The following is a 16006-nucleotide window of genomic DNA, read 5'->3' as shown; positions in this document are numbered from 1 at the left end:
GAATTAACTATGCATCTAATTACAGACTTTATAAGCATAACTCAGTGAGCAGATGGAAGTCATTGGTGTGTTTGGAGTCACTTTATCCAAACCCCAGGATACTACACTGCATCATGTCCAGAGGAACATATTCCTCTTCAAAGTGAGATTTATTTGCACTAATACAAAAGCCTAGTGGCCATTTGGCTCTGGACTGGTATTGTGTCATTTAGGATTCGCATGTGCAGAGTGAAAATGACTGCTGGAATGTATACCAGATCTAAGCGGTTGTCACAGACCATATGCATATCAGTGCTGCCAGATGCTGTTGACATCTTCACCCAGAGTGAATGTTACAGTGTATTCCTCTGAAATGTACAATAATAAGCAACCTTTGGCATTTGAAATGTTTCCATTTCTGCACGACAAAATGAAATGTGGCAAATATTTTAATATCGGCAAACACTGATTCTCCAAATCATCAGATAAAGGTGATAATGCGAATGCAATGAAAGTCTCAGAAAGTGTGAAAGAGTGGAAAAAACAATCTGTTTCTACATCAGTTGCCAATAGAACTGTGTGTTCAAATATAGCATTTATTTTTCAGGATGTCTAAGATTTGCAAAGATGTTTTTCAAAGGTTTGAGTTTTGATTTCTGCAGTGATTGGAAGAAAGACATTTTCACTCACATCTGATCCCTGACTCTAAGACATCATTTCTTTTCCATTTCACCTTAACCCTGGTTGAAATTGGGGAAAAGCAATTTGAAGCCGCAGCCAATTGGAGGGACTTAAGCAGCTATTCAAGGAGGAGAACCAATCAGCATCCAGCAGTGAGGTACAGTATTTAACGGAGATAATCAGCTGCTGAATTGAAATTGGAAAATGCATAAAGTGGCAAAGTAGTGCCTCAAATATTCCCAGAGATTGACAGGCAGACATTGAGTGAGTCAGACAGGATACTAATGTCTGTCCTGTCGGTCGGTCTTCCCTTTTAGCAGGCTCCATCTCACTGCCCATGTGGGACTGAGTCTGAGTGACAAGCCGCTGACATTTACAATCTCTGGGCCTCGAAGTGTGGGCAAGCATGCCTGTATCAAAATGTGATCTCACTGGATGGCCTGAGTCATAATTAGTGCATTTTATATATTATGGCCGTGCATAATTACATTACTGCTTCTTCCTCGTTTTCTGTTGATGGTGTGTGCTCCCTGTTTGAACTGTCATCCTCGCCGCTTTCAGCGTTTGCTTGGAATATTTTTGAGCTCAAGGTCATCGCAGAATATCGTCTTTTGATAAGACAGAGATTGAATAAAGCACAAAAGCAGAGTTGAATATTTGTCGATCTGGCTGTTAAGAAGCTGGAAAAAATAATACTCCAATGATGGAAACATGAAATCCACATTGCCGTATGAGATATTCCTAAGATATCGATCCATTTATTTTCACAGAGATCTTCTTAAAGCTTTACAAATACACCAATGACTGACATAAAATGTGCTCAAAACCATAGGCTTTAGTCTTGGATTACTTTATGGGAGTATTGTCCCTGCAACCGTAGCGTTTCCTGTGACGCAGTACCCACCTCATCACAAAGTCGAGCAATGTTGCTAGGAGACTTTATGGCCAGACAAATGGGAGACTAATAGGCACTGAATTATTCAGCATCAGTGCTGAGGGTGATGCTGTTAAGAAAAGTTATATCAGCATGGAAGTCCTATTTTCTTCCCAAGACCTTTGTAGGTGTAAAAAGGGGCTACATCACTGGAAGTTCAGGTGGATCCATTTATGTGTAATATCTCCCCACCTTTATCCCTTTGCAGTGCTCACTGAAGGGCATGCAGACAGCAGTGTATCTGTGTTTTCTTTGCTCTTTTTTCTTTCCCCAGACCTCCACTCAAACTACACCGTGCAATAGATGCATGGACCCTTCCCATTCCAGTGACACAAATTAATCTGCCACCACCTGCACCAGCCTTCATACAGTACAAGGACATATGCATTTATTTCCCTTCTCCCTGGCGGGCCAAATATACAGAGACATGTAATTTAGAGCAGTTGTCTCATCTGCTGTTTTTTTTCTTTCCTGGCTACTGCATTTCAATGAGAGGTAAGCTCTCTCTTGGTGCTTTACCATGATGAAAAGAATGGTTTCCCAAAGGCTTGAGAAGTGTGACTATAAATCTCTAAATCATTGCAAACCTTGTATTGATGTACTAGGCAGATGCTGTATGTGTACGGCACGTTAGGCTCTAATTCCAATGGCGCTGCCTTAGACTAAACACTGAGTAGTATTTGGTTGCGAGGCAGTGCTTACGGCAGTTTCTATTACTAGAACCAAAAGAAAATGGCTTGTAGCATTTTCTCAGGAAAATAGCAGATTGCAGGCATTTTGGAAATTACAACTAAGGGACTTTGTGGAGGTTTAGACTCTGGCATGCAAGTCTGTAATATGTTCAGGCAACTCTAGTCGGAGGTGAAAGGACAGCGTGTGCTTGTTTTAGAGAGGTGGAACCAGGTGGTCTGGCATCACGATGACAGCTATTAACAAAGCAAGACATATGATTACCACCTCCCACTTTCAGGGACAAATATGCATATCCACAACTCAAACACGGCAGCAATGGCATCAACATAAATTAGAATGTACTGTATAAGAACATAAACATAATCTACGGGGCCCACAGATGGCTTTAATCCAGTACTCAGCATGGGGTCATGGATAGTATATTTCCTTTTTTTCCTCATTATCTCCATAAAATTGTTCTGTATTGTTGTTTCTTCAGTTATGATAAATGACTAATATCAGCACTGGTTAACTGTATGGCTAACTTAGCAACTCATTCTCAAGATCTCCAACTAATGTTGAAAATGTTTAATTTTGTGTTTGCTGCTACATTGTTTCATTTCTGGCAATTTTCTTAGCTCGCATTCTGTTTTCAGTTACACTTATTAGGCTTCACGTTTGCTAAATCACTGAAACATGATGTTTGAAACACTGATGTAATTACCATAAACAAATCACAGTCACCGAGACAAGTGGGAGGATTTTCCATTGTGTGCCATCTATTTGATTTTGCATGAAATCTGCAGCCTTTATTTCACAACAAGAAGAAAAAAAGGCAGCTGTTCAACCAGTACTTTGAAGTTTATGACTTTGGTGAAGTTATGGCAGAGAAAAAACGATGGCACAAACAAAAGCATCACTTGTGTGGAAGCTGAAAATCAGCAGTGAAATATCATTTGAAACTAAACAAGGGATGCTTAAATAGCACCTTCAGCTCTGACATGTCAGAGAATGTGTTCTGGCTTTGAGCGTAATGCTTTAAGAGAACCTCAGAAATCACTTTTACTCATGGATTCATTTCCTTTCATCCAAAAATACTCCAGTTATTGCAGAACTAGGCTACACTTCTGTAACCACTGATAGATTCATCCTGATTGCACCATAAAAAGACACCTTGCTATGATGGCCTCAGTCTGCAGTGCACACAGCACTGCTGCATTGCTGCTACAGACACTATATAGACGTGGTTTCCTCTTAACCAAACACACCCATATCTTCCTGTCTGCCAAAGGGAAACAGAAATACCGCTGTTTGTGCGTAAATGTAGCAAAATGCATAAAGAATAAAGGAACCAACAGAACTAGTTGCCATTAAAATGTGTTTAATGACATTTAGCCGTTTGACCTGTGTATAGAGTGTCTAGCTTGTGAAAGGTACATGGTGTATAAGCTGGAAGCTCTGTCACCACTTTGTCCCTTGAGGGCTGGTGGCTGCAGCAAATCTGCTTCAAATCGAGCAGTTCGGGTGATGGATGGCCTCAGGCATGATGTATAGCCGCTGCTTTCTTCCCACAGGCCTGAATGGGTTGTGTTTGGTCAAGTGACCTCCACTTCCTGTGCATCCTGGCTTGTCCCTGAAGCCCACGCCGACTGTCTGGGTGTAAATATGATCCATGGTGCTACATGGCAGATGCTGAGTGATGGGCCTCATTTTCCAAACGACGGAAATCTCATTGTCTCAATCTTGTTCCAGCAGTCTCCGCTCTGAAGCACACTACTCAGAAGGACTTGTATTCACTCTCATTACAAGGGCTAGAGTTTGGTAAATGACAGAATTCACACACTCTTGCCCATCATTAAACTTTTTCAATAAAACTCTAACAATCAGGTGACACTGGATATATTTTTCATCTTTAAAAGTCTGCATTGCCCCCAAAAATCCACAAATATTGTTGCATTTTTGGATTCAATTAAGAAGGTAAAAAAATGTTCAGATCTGTCACAAAAAGACAGCTTGATCTTTCTGTTTATTAAAATCCTTCATCAACTAGTTGCAGAACATCCAAATTAAGTATGTAAATGTTGTGTCGTCAAGGAATGTTATGACTTTTACTTCTCCTGTTTTGCACCTCAGTGCATACCAGACCACCACATAATGGGTCACTGAACTTCCATAACAGAGAGAACTGCCAGGCGCTGACACAATACATTTTCCCCTCGCTATAGCCACTCTGGTAAATACACACACTGAGAAATTAGATTTGGCAGGTCATTCAACTCTCCCCCTGGGGATCTGCAACTTTGCAACTGCAATGTTTTTTTTCTTCCACCTCAAAATAAACAGTTCACCTCAAATGCTGATGCGAAGGGTTTCACAGATTTGATCGGCTCCTTTAGCCTCTTCAGAGATTTTGTGCAATGACAGGAACAGATGAAAAATGCAAAAAAAAAAACTCCCCCACTTATCAAAAGACATGTAAGGGTAACGTTATAATGACGACCTCAACTGCAAGCCGACATTTCACCGACGATAAATGGACAAGTCAAATGAGCAAAAATTCTTCGTGGTTTAACATCTGAGATTAATTTTTAAACATTATGGTCATTATTATTTGATTATTCCGGCTGTACAATAAAAGAAAGAAAGGAAGAAAATGGCAAATGAAGGTGGAAAGTTGAAACTTGCTTCCTGTAATTTAATGATGGACCTGCTATGTCTTTTCCCCTCTTTCCACTGCTCAAGACCATCTTAGTGGCATTAGCCTCACTTTGCCCAGAGCTGGTGGCACTGCTGGAGGATAAAGTCCAGCTCACAGCTCTTCCAGATTATTCATGTATGTCTACAGCAGCTCCCTTGGCAACAGTGAAGGCATGGACCCAGTCATTCAACACATGCTGTTCTTAATGCTGAGGTGGTGTTCTCTGAACGGCATGCACAAATCAGAGACAGAGACCTCATTCAATTTAAAATCTGAAGATGTTGCTGTTTCCTCTAACAATTTCTGTTCGGTACACTCTTCATTAGTCGGTACTATGATTCATTAATGCTATCACTGTGAGCCATTCTGTTGTCAAGACAAAGCACAAAGGAAAGCTTTGTCATCTGACATTTGCTGCTTCCACACTTCAGCCTCCATGACTTGTTACTCTGTGAAGCAAAGAGGCATCAGCATGTACATGACAGCAGGAACTGCAGTGTCTCCCTGATTATATTAGAAACTAATTCAGGTTAATTTCTCAGTTAGTGAATGGATTAACTGCCTCTTTTTTTAAAGGGAATCTTTCCTCATTTTAGATGACATCCTCTAAGTATGCAGGTCTTGGCAATTTAGTCACTTATAGCTTAAGTATGGGGGAACCAAAATGTTATTTTTCTGATTTGCTCTGATGAGAACATTTGCTGGTTCAATACTGGACTTTTGAGCCCATGACAGTTTTAAGTAGCAAGAAATTCTAATATCAACATATTTGCTGATGTATGCATATATACATAGTTTAGAGGTACATTAAAAAACAAAAGCAATCAGGTAATGTATTTTATAAGCTAGTTTGCAACTTGACACTGCTTGACTCTGCACCGCTGTCTGCTAAGCTGTGATGTGCACTCTGCTACATGTGCTGCAGACATACAGGGTGTCCCAAAAAAATGTATACACCTTTTAGCAGCTGATTACTAACCTCACACCGCTAGACTTCTTTTTCTGGGGATACCTAAAAGACAAAGTCTGCGCAATGAGACTTTTAACAGTCACTGAATTGAGGGCAACCACTGAACGTGAATGCACGCAAATACCAAGGGAATTGTTTCATGATGTGTGCTATTCCATCACTTCGCGTTGTTGGCAGTGTCTGGACCAGAACGGACATCAGTTTGAGAACAGGCGGTGACAAAACAATAGAATGATGTTTGTAAATTCTTTTACATGTTGAAAATTAAACGAATTATAGTAAACACCTAGTTTACAATTATTTAAAGTGTGTATACATTTTTTTGGGACACCCTGTATATACACTATATTGCCAAAAGCATTTGCTCACCCATCCAGATAATCAGAATCAGGTGTTCCAATTACTTCCATGGCCACATGTGTATAAAATCAAGCACCTAGGCATGCAGATTGCTTTTACAAACATTTGTGAAAGAATGGGTCGCTCTCAGGAGCTCAGTGAATTCCAGCGTGGAACTGTGATAGGATGCCACCTGTGCAACAAATCCAGTCGCTCCTAAATATTCCATAGTCAACTGTCAGCTGTAATATAAGAAAGTGGAAGTGTGTGGGAACGACAGCAGCTCAGCCACCAAGTGGTATGCCAGGTAAACTGACGGAGCGGGGTCAGTGGATGCTGAGGCGCATAGTGCCAAGAGGTGGCCAACTTTCTGCAGAGTCAATCGCTACAGACCTTCAAACTTCATGTGGCCTTCAGATTACCTCAAGAACAGTGCACAGAGAGCTTCATGGAATGGGTTTCCATGGCCGAGCAGCTGCATCCAAGCCATACATCACCAAGTGCAATGCAAAGCATCGGCTGCAGTGGTGTAAAGCACGCTGCCACTGGACTCTAGAGCAGTGGAGACGCCTTCTCTGGAGTGACTAATCGCGCTTCTCCATCTGTCAATCTGATGGAGCAGTCTGGGTTTGGCGGTTGCCAGGAGAACCATACTTGTCGGACTGCATTGTGCCAAGTGTAAAGTTTGGTGGAGGGGGGGGTTATGGTGTGGGCTTGTTTTTCAGGAGCTGGGCTTGGCCCCTTAGTTCCAGTGAAAGGAACTCTGAATGCTTCAGCATACCAAGACATTTTGGACAATTCCATACTTCCAACTTTGTGGGAACAGTTTGGGGCTGACCCCTTCCTCTTCCAACATGACTGTGCACAAAGCAAGGTCCACGAAGACATGGATGACAGAGTCTGGTATGGATGAACTTGACTGGCCTGCACAGAGTCCTGACCTCAATGAATTAGAGTGGAGACTGAGAGCCAGGCCTTCTGGTCCAATGTCAGTGTGTGACCTCACAAATGCGCTTCTGGAAGAATGGTCAAAAATTCCCATAAACACACTCCTAAACCTTGTGGACAGCCTTCCCAGAAGAGTTGAAGCTGTTACAGCCGCAAAGGGTGGACCGATGGATTGGGACTGGGATGTCACTTACGTTCATATGCGAGTCAAGGCAAGTGAGCAAATACTTTTGGCAATATAGCGTATGTACACACTACTGTTTACTATTTTCATGTGAATGAAGAGCATCAGCTAGCAGTAGTAATAGTAGTTTCTTTTTGTTAATGTAGCATTCGTTCTTTGCTTCTATATATCTATAGTAATTCTGTCTGCCTCCACCCTCCCACAGTGTCAAGGGTTTCCATTTATCTAAATAAACCGGACTCAAAGGCCGCTAGCTTCTTCTCTGAGTAATAAGAAAGGGCAAATGTAAAATATGATATCTAAATATTAGCAGCATATAGTTGGCCATAATGATGTTGAATTATTTTGTTTTAACTTTGCCAAGTGAAAACCTCAGTGCAAGTTCAGTGTCAGGATTGTGCCCATGAGATCAGCCGAGAATACATTAAGAGTCTGCAGATACTCTGAATACACTGAATGAAACCCAGAACAGTTATATAATTTTCTAAATGGTTTTTGTGCACATCCTCAGGCTGTGTCTTGTTTATTTGGTTCTCCTGCCTCTTGATCATATGCTGGCTACATTTAAAATAACAGATCCAACTAATATGTCAAGATATTATGATCAAACTTGATTGTGATGATATATGATTCTTTTAAATGTAAAAGGAAAAAAAAGCTTCGTGTTTCCCAGCTAAACTGACACGAGCAGAATGTTTGCTTTATTCATGAGAGAAAAGGTCACACATACCCACACCCACACCCACACCCACCCACACACACACACACACACACACATGCACGCATACTCCTGTTCACACACAAAGACAGTGTGATTTGTGCATAAAGTGGAAGGCATCCTGCTGCTCCACCAAAATTACATTCTGGCAGGTGTAAAAATTTGCTCTGTGAGAGCACTCTGTGCAGGTTGATTGTACACCTGCTTGGCTATTTTACAGGTGCTATTCATACCAGCAAAGACTGTGGCTTCCTCTGAGGATCTCTCCCCAGTCTCAAACCAATAAGTTCTGTGCCTGCCAGCATGACAGAAAGCTCATCATGTTAATTCAAAAACTAACTGAATCGGCCGTAGAATTGTATTTCTACCAGACAGGAGAGCTTCATTAAGTTTTTCCAGTTCTGTTGCACTGGCAGGCTTCTCACTATCATTTTGCTTTCCCTGAAATGCAGTGAATAATTAAATTGGCTGGGTAAAATATTGACTTTGGACTTTTCCAGAGAGACATAAATATTTCTGTAACATCAGTGAGAACACAGATAGCTGCTGCAGCAACATCAGTTTGCTTATTTGCCGATTTTTCATCTTAGTAGTATTGCTTTATGTGTATGAACTACAGAAGTGACCACACAGCTGTATTATATGCTAAAGTAGGGTCATAGCCTGAAAGTTTTCAACAGAGGATAATTAATTTGAATTCCTGGACTGAGGAGGGAAACTCTCTCCATCCTTCATCCCTCACCAAAGAGAGAGAACAAACAGAGCATTTAAGCTCCCATTACATCAGCTCCAGCAGAGGACCATCGGTATCCAAATTAGGCTGCAAATCACAGAGTTTTGAAAATGAAATGAGTGCTCATTTATTGTGAGAAAGTATGTTTATTGATGTCCGTGTCAGACATAAATAAATAAACCAAGCAGCAAACTCTGAGCTGAAAGATGAAGCCAATTAGGAAGTGCCAGAAACTGCAGTTCTTTAAATGGCCACTTGAGGCTGGCTTGAAAAGTGAACCAATCCTCATAGATCCCCATTTTAAAACGACCAACATTAAAGCAGAAATTAACATGTTACAAAGAATAGTTTAGGTCTTAATTGCCATTTTTGATCATGCAAACTATATGGCCGTGAATTATTAGGGTTTTTTTGTATTAAGGCTCAAAGTTATGCATTTCTATGGACGTAAAGAGAGTTGCTTAACTTGTAAGTGTTCATTTGTACCTTCTTTCAAAGATATTTTTCTTATGCACTTAAATAAATGAAATATTGTATGAAAGACACTAGCACTTTCAAATGTTTTTCTCCATCTGACTCCACATTACATATAGATAAAGTTATGTTCCTATAAGTCAAACATGCTCACTGAATACATATGAACAGACTCCAGTGGGTCTTCAGTAAATAAAAATCTTGAGCTGAAAACAACGTAAAATGAAACTGCCTGTGACCGACAAGCTTCTGAAACAGCTGCAAATTCAGTGCCATAAACAATGATACATTAACCAAATGGGATGTTTTGTGCCAACATACGTGTAGCTGCAGGACCACCTGTCTTAATTACTATTCACATATCTGTGCTAGTCACAGCATTTATTCTTGGATCTGTTTAAACATCCCTACCGGCTGAATATCAATGCTGCTCCATAGGTTGCATACAGGTTAATGTGTCCTTTCTGATGAATAACTAAGGGATGCTGTATAATTCACAAGACTGACTGTTTTACCATTGTTTTAGGTGTCCAAACTAAAGGTCACTGAAATGGCTTAAAAATAGCTTTCAACATCAGTAACTAGAATAATAAAATATTAATTTGCAATGGTTGTAATAGACTATGCTTTCACAACAATTCTGTAGGATTCTGATATCATTTTGGTTAGTTTAATGCTCTCTGTTGAAATAAACCGCTTCTGAGGTTACAGCTATGATGAACATTTGAGCTAACCAAGGCCTGCATTTCTTGGCATTGGGGTCACCAGCTTTGTGTACAAGCTCTATCCATGTTGGTGATGTACAGTATTTATGCTGGGGGCATTTGATGTAAACCCTAGTCCATATACAGTAATACTCCTACAGTGCTGGATATATTTAAAATATATTTCTTCGCTGCTTATAAAACAGCCTCTGCCTGCCCATTATAGCACTCCATGACAGTCTCATCTCCAGACAGTGTTTTGTAAAAGAGATGGTGGCTTGAGAGGCAGAGGTTGGTGAAATAATGGAGGGAATATATGAGAATGGCCAGAGGCTCTGGATTGTTAGCTAGCTGAGTGAAGCTGCTTTGCTGGACTAGTTTGCAAACCCCTGGGCAGCCAGTCCATGTAAACAGAATATTTATTTAATCGTCTTCTTGGCAAGTGGGACTGTTCCAACTCAACTAAAATGCTTCACATGGATTTATTTTACTCCCCCTACTTGCCGAGCCAGGCTTCCGGTCGTGTGTAAACCCTCTTTATCGACTGGCTGGTATATTGATTTAAGGGAGCATGTCGGCGGAAGATGCTGTTGTTAGCTTGCTGATGAAAACATTTTTGCTACTCGGCTATTCAACGTGGATGAGCAATTTGAAATGTGTTGGTTGTGAATGCTGGAAAAAATTGCATTGTTTGTGCGCGTCTTTGTGCTCGGTCCTATCTCGTGACAGCACGTCTTGCCCCATGTAGTGAGTGCTCCCACTGAGCTGTAATAACACACCTCACTGCTGTCTGAAATATTCATAGCCAGGTAAGCCCATCACTCCGAGTCAGTCACATGGATTCCTTATTATCACCCCCTTCTGCTCTCACCCCAGGTCACTTTATTCCACCTGCCTTTTGCTGCATCCCACTCACCTCTCAGCTCTCCAGCTTACACGCTGCACAGCCACCCAATGCTGAGCCTTGAGCTCAGAATGCCACTGTCCCACTTTTTATTGATTTCTCTTTGTGCGTTGGCTTTCAAACAGGGTTAGCTGCATTCTTTGCAATTCAAGATACATGTTTGCATTTAATCCGCTTTATTGTCAGAGTTTTAACTTGAAGTGGAAATCTGTGGGAACCTCATTGTGCCCTATTTAATGAGTCCTTGCAGCTGGACTCTCACATTCTCAGTATATACACACAACTATAAGAAAAACCATAATGCTGCAGTGCCTACATGCGGATATTATATTAGAAAACTGGATATAAAGTACAACCAGAGAGAACATATTCCTAATACATTCAGCGTATCTGATGGAGAACATAATTTGGTCACAAAAGTACAGTATTTGCTGTTTCAGTGTTGCTTGAAAGAATTTTCAATGAGGGAGAAAGTCATAATCCATAAAACTTTCATGAAACGCACTCCATTTTTGGCACTATGTATGGTCTGCGTTTTTTGCTGAAAAAGTCATTCAATAAATATGCCTTCTGTAAATACCTTTCAGTATAGTAGTTTTTATTGTTAGTGGCAGGGTGCACCATTCCAGGCCCCAGAATCAAATTACCTACCCGAGCAATCTGACAATGTGGATTTGTGTGGCTGCTCTTCTGTTATATTTCTGACCAGGAGTGTTTGCTGTAGAATTAAACTCCATGTTGACACGTGAACGATGTTGTACGGCCTCGGGCTCTCTGTATTTAATATAAACACCGTATTTGCTGTTTATTCATTTTTCATGCAGCTTCCTGCTTGCCTGCCACTCTTATGAAATTTTAAAACTAGAACCCATTTTTTTTCATAATAATGTGCATGAAAAAGGGTATGAATTAATCATCCTTGTTCACGTATTGTTAGGTTAAGTTTTTGTGATTTGATTGTGAGGCTGATGTAGAACAGACACAGCGGACAAAAGAGCCGTGTAGGAGGCTTATCTGGAAAAGCTGAGAGCTTAAGGGCAACATAAAACACAGCAAAGCATCCTTTCTCCAATAACATAAAGTAATCCAGCATGTGAAGTCACCCAGATGACGATGACTAAGTCATACTCACTGCATCAGTCAGACCCAGCAGAAACATATTGAAATAATCATGCTGTAATGCTGCTCTCTCTGAAGAGTCATCACACAAAATCAGTTTGTTTGAGCTCGTTTGTATTTTTAATTGTTTGATTCTGGACCATTGCAGACAAGTGTTTGAAAGGGCTGACCGTTAGAAGCAGGATTAATCAGCTGATCCCTGTTTCTTGATTAATCCAAAGCAAGCCCGAAATTAGAAACAACTGAAAGCAAGGGTGAATGTCTGACAAACAAATCACTGCATTCTTTTTCTTGTGGCTTCTCTGAGAACAAGTAAAGGCAAATATTGATATATTCTTAATAAGGAAGTCTTCCCCAAGTCCCTGATAAGTTCAGGGCAGCATAGTTCCAGCTCTTCTCGCAGGAAGGAGCAGAGCGGCTCCCCGTATAAGCAGCTTTTCTTTGGCAGATAGCACTCATCATTGCTCCACACCTGAGGCCATTCAGGGAGGTCAAAGTCAACCTGACGGCCTGATCCAAGCACCATCAGTGAGGTGCGTGCATCATGCACAGCAGAACAACAGCTTTTTCTCCCCCTTCACACTGTTTGATTTTTTTTTTTTTTTTGTGGACTATTTCTTCTAGATATGATTTACTGAGCACTGGTGTTCTTTAACAATCCCAAGACTCACACACAGTGAGCTTCTTACCACAATCCCACTTTCGCTGGAGGGGCTGGGTGTGAAGTGGTTTGCTCAAAGGCACATCTGGATCTCGACAACTTGAGGGAGGACTTCAAATCTAGACTCCAGTGTCTCCTATTATTATTGTTATTATTGCACAGGGCTGTCATCATTTGCAGACTGTAATGACTTACAAGTGATCTGTGTAATGTCACACATCCAGCATTGTGGCACAGACCCCTGAGAAAATCAGCGAGCCAGCTCTAAAAATAAATCAATCACCGCAAATGTCAAGCCTCCAGGTCACAAGGCTGGTTGCAAATACCCTATTTTATCTTGAAGACTTTTGTTGGCATTGTTTTGTGCAGGCTGTAGGTCATGCAGGATGAAAGCAGGCACAGAAACAAACAGAGGAACAAGTTTATTTTGTGTATTTTAAGGTGAAGGACAAGCAAAAAGATTGTATGAGATACAACAAATTGAATGGGATGTGTTCATACTTAGATATTGGATATAAACTCTACCCTCCTGTGCTGACATGAAAGCATCTCTTTATTTTCATATTTCATAACCTCAAATTGTCCCGCATTCCTTTTTTTTTTCCATCTGTGCCTCTTAACTTGATGGCAGAAAATGGACGAAAAGCTTTATTTAATGTTTATTCAGTGGGAATGCGAACATTACCATGTCACTGTCATAAGTACAGTAGAAATAAGGAGCCCAGTAGCACCATGGGAGCCAAATGAGCAGTTTTGAATAAGCAGAGGAGAGAAAAAGACACAACTAGACAAAAAAAGGGGCCCTGATCATGCTTTTGTTGACTGTTGCATTGAGCCTAACGCAAGGAGGCCATTAAGAATCCAAGTGCCCACACAGCGAAGGAACATTAAAGGAAATAGTGAAGCATGAAATAAATGAATACAGCTGGCAATGCCAAGCACACAACCCCAGCACGGAATGAGATATTTTGAGCTGAGATGTCTCTGAGTGCATTTTTCAAGAAGTTCAGATTGTGCGGTATACAGAGTTAGCAATGATAAAAATGAAAATATAAAGAAAGCACTGCAACGGTCACCAACCCTGAGATATTGCCATGGAGCTGCTGTTGTGAGGTTTTAGACTCTTTGATTCTGTGGACAGTTCACATGCAGGAGGGCTGACAAAGGTGAGAGTTAAGCATCTACAGAGAGATAGGATCTGGAATACAGAAACAACCTTGTGAGGGAAAAAAGCTATTAAAAAGCAGGACTGGGAAGGAGCCTGTATAAAGCGGGTGCAGTGGAAGTAAACATGAACTCAGACATGAAAACGTTGAAAACTCAGCTTGGTGTTTGTGGGCAGCTGTTGACATATTAATGTTGACATATTCAAGTGAAATATTTTCACATAGGGGATTTTGGATGTCGCTTTTTATCACTCGATCAGTCATAAATACTGTCAACATCCAGAAAAATCTAATTTTTTTGACACGTTTTTTATCAGTTAAATGTTCTACAAATAAGGCTGTATATAACATACGACCAAATTCCTTTGCAAAAACCTTCATAATAAAGAACATTTAAAGATACGTATATGTAAAACTGTAAGAAAAAAAGGAAACCTCTAGCCTAGCCGCGCTAGACCCCATGTTCTGAAGGCACAAGGGTCTAGGCAAGCTCGACAGGGAGGGAGGCGGGCTAAAAGGTTGTCTATCAAATCCCTCTGCAGCAATTGGGTAGGTATACAACCAATCAGCGCAACGAATAGGCTGACGTAGTTCCTAGAGCACCGGCGGATTGTGGCTAAGTCCCATTAGCTTCCCAACCAGCGGAGCCGCGGAGCCACGGAGCCACGGAGCCAACTGGTGTATTCAGGATTTGCCATATCCCGTCGGCATAAGTCCAAATACGTCTTTCTTCGCAATGAGACACTTCAGTGCCGTCCTTTGTTTATCTTTCAAGTTGAATTTTAGCTTCAAATCTTTAAGGGCTGTGGCCAAAGCCGAGTCGAAAGTCACCTTCGTTACGCCCGCCGTCTGACTCTACACTTCATGGTGATTCGTCCGGCCAGTCTTAGGAGCATCCAGCCTCGAGCCTTATGGAGGGTAACTAGACCCACCCTGGCAGAGAATTAAATTTGTTGCCGTGGGTTGTCTAGCACGGCTAGGCTAGGAAACCTCTATTTATGGGCAGAAATTTAACAAATGGATACAAGCATGAAGCTTTACCTGCATTTAGACAAATATTTTTGGTTTTACAAGTTTTCAGTTTGAATATGCAAATTAGATATTATCTTATTAAATGTGTGTTAATCTACACAAACATCCAATAGATAAAGTGAATTAAAAGAAACGGCATATTTTGGATATTTCCTTTCCACTTGTTTGAAAGACGACGTGCTCCAGAAGCAAAATAACTCAAATTCAAAGAAACACGACAATGCCACAGAAATGGAATCTTTTTTTCAGAGCTAGAGTGAAAAGACTAAAGGCATTGAAAAAGAAGCCAATGTAGATGTGATGTCAAAGCATCACAAAAGAAGACAAAAATTTACAAGGATCTTTGACTGGAGCACTCCTTTAGTGAAATGATGCCACCAAAAAAGGCTTCATGAGTGTCACAAGCTGGTCTACCCTCTGAAGGGGCTCTCTGTTTTACAATATGCAGTCACATCTTTAAAAGAAACAACTGTAAATTACATATAACACGATTGGTCTACATCTGTCACCCAATGAGCAGCACTTTTTGAAATGATTTCTTAAAGTGGCAGCACCCTGTGAAGATGAAAAAAAGTAATAGAATGGCCATCCATCCTCCTTGACATTTGTGATTTCAGAAACACTTCGAGGTCCTCTATTACCGCCATGCAGCCGTCATCACACTCTTCTGCTAGGTGCACTATGTGCTCTTACAGCAAGACATATGGAAAACTGGGTCATTTCTAAGCACTTACCATTTCACCAAAGAATCCAATCTCCATCAGTTGGCTTTTCAGCAATTACTGTAGATAGATGTAATTATAGTGTATCAAAATAGTTCTGCAGAGCAACATATGGGTGGTCATTTTTGTGAACTATTGGAATGTGCAAACCGAGAGTTTTTTTTGTTTTTAGGACACATTAAGTCAACAAAATACCATTCTAGATTGATTATGTTCATTTTGTCGTTTTCTTTTATTAGATTAGCAATTCTTTTTTTGCTAACAAAGTTAGTAAAGGTGAGTTTTTTACCTTGCTGATATGTTTCACAACTTTTTTGTATAGGACCTGGAAAGCCATCCACACAGCACCCACACATTGTAGACCCACA

The sequence above is a fragment of the Acanthochromis polyacanthus genome, chromosome 17, assembly GCF_021347895.1.
Source record: "Acanthochromis polyacanthus isolate Apoly-LR-REF ecotype Palm Island chromosome 17, KAUST_Apoly_ChrSc, whole genome shotgun sequence".
Lineage (NCBI taxonomy): Eukaryota > Metazoa > Chordata > Actinopteri > Pomacentridae > Acanthochromis > Acanthochromis polyacanthus.
Note: the sequence above shows the minus strand (reverse complement) of the source record.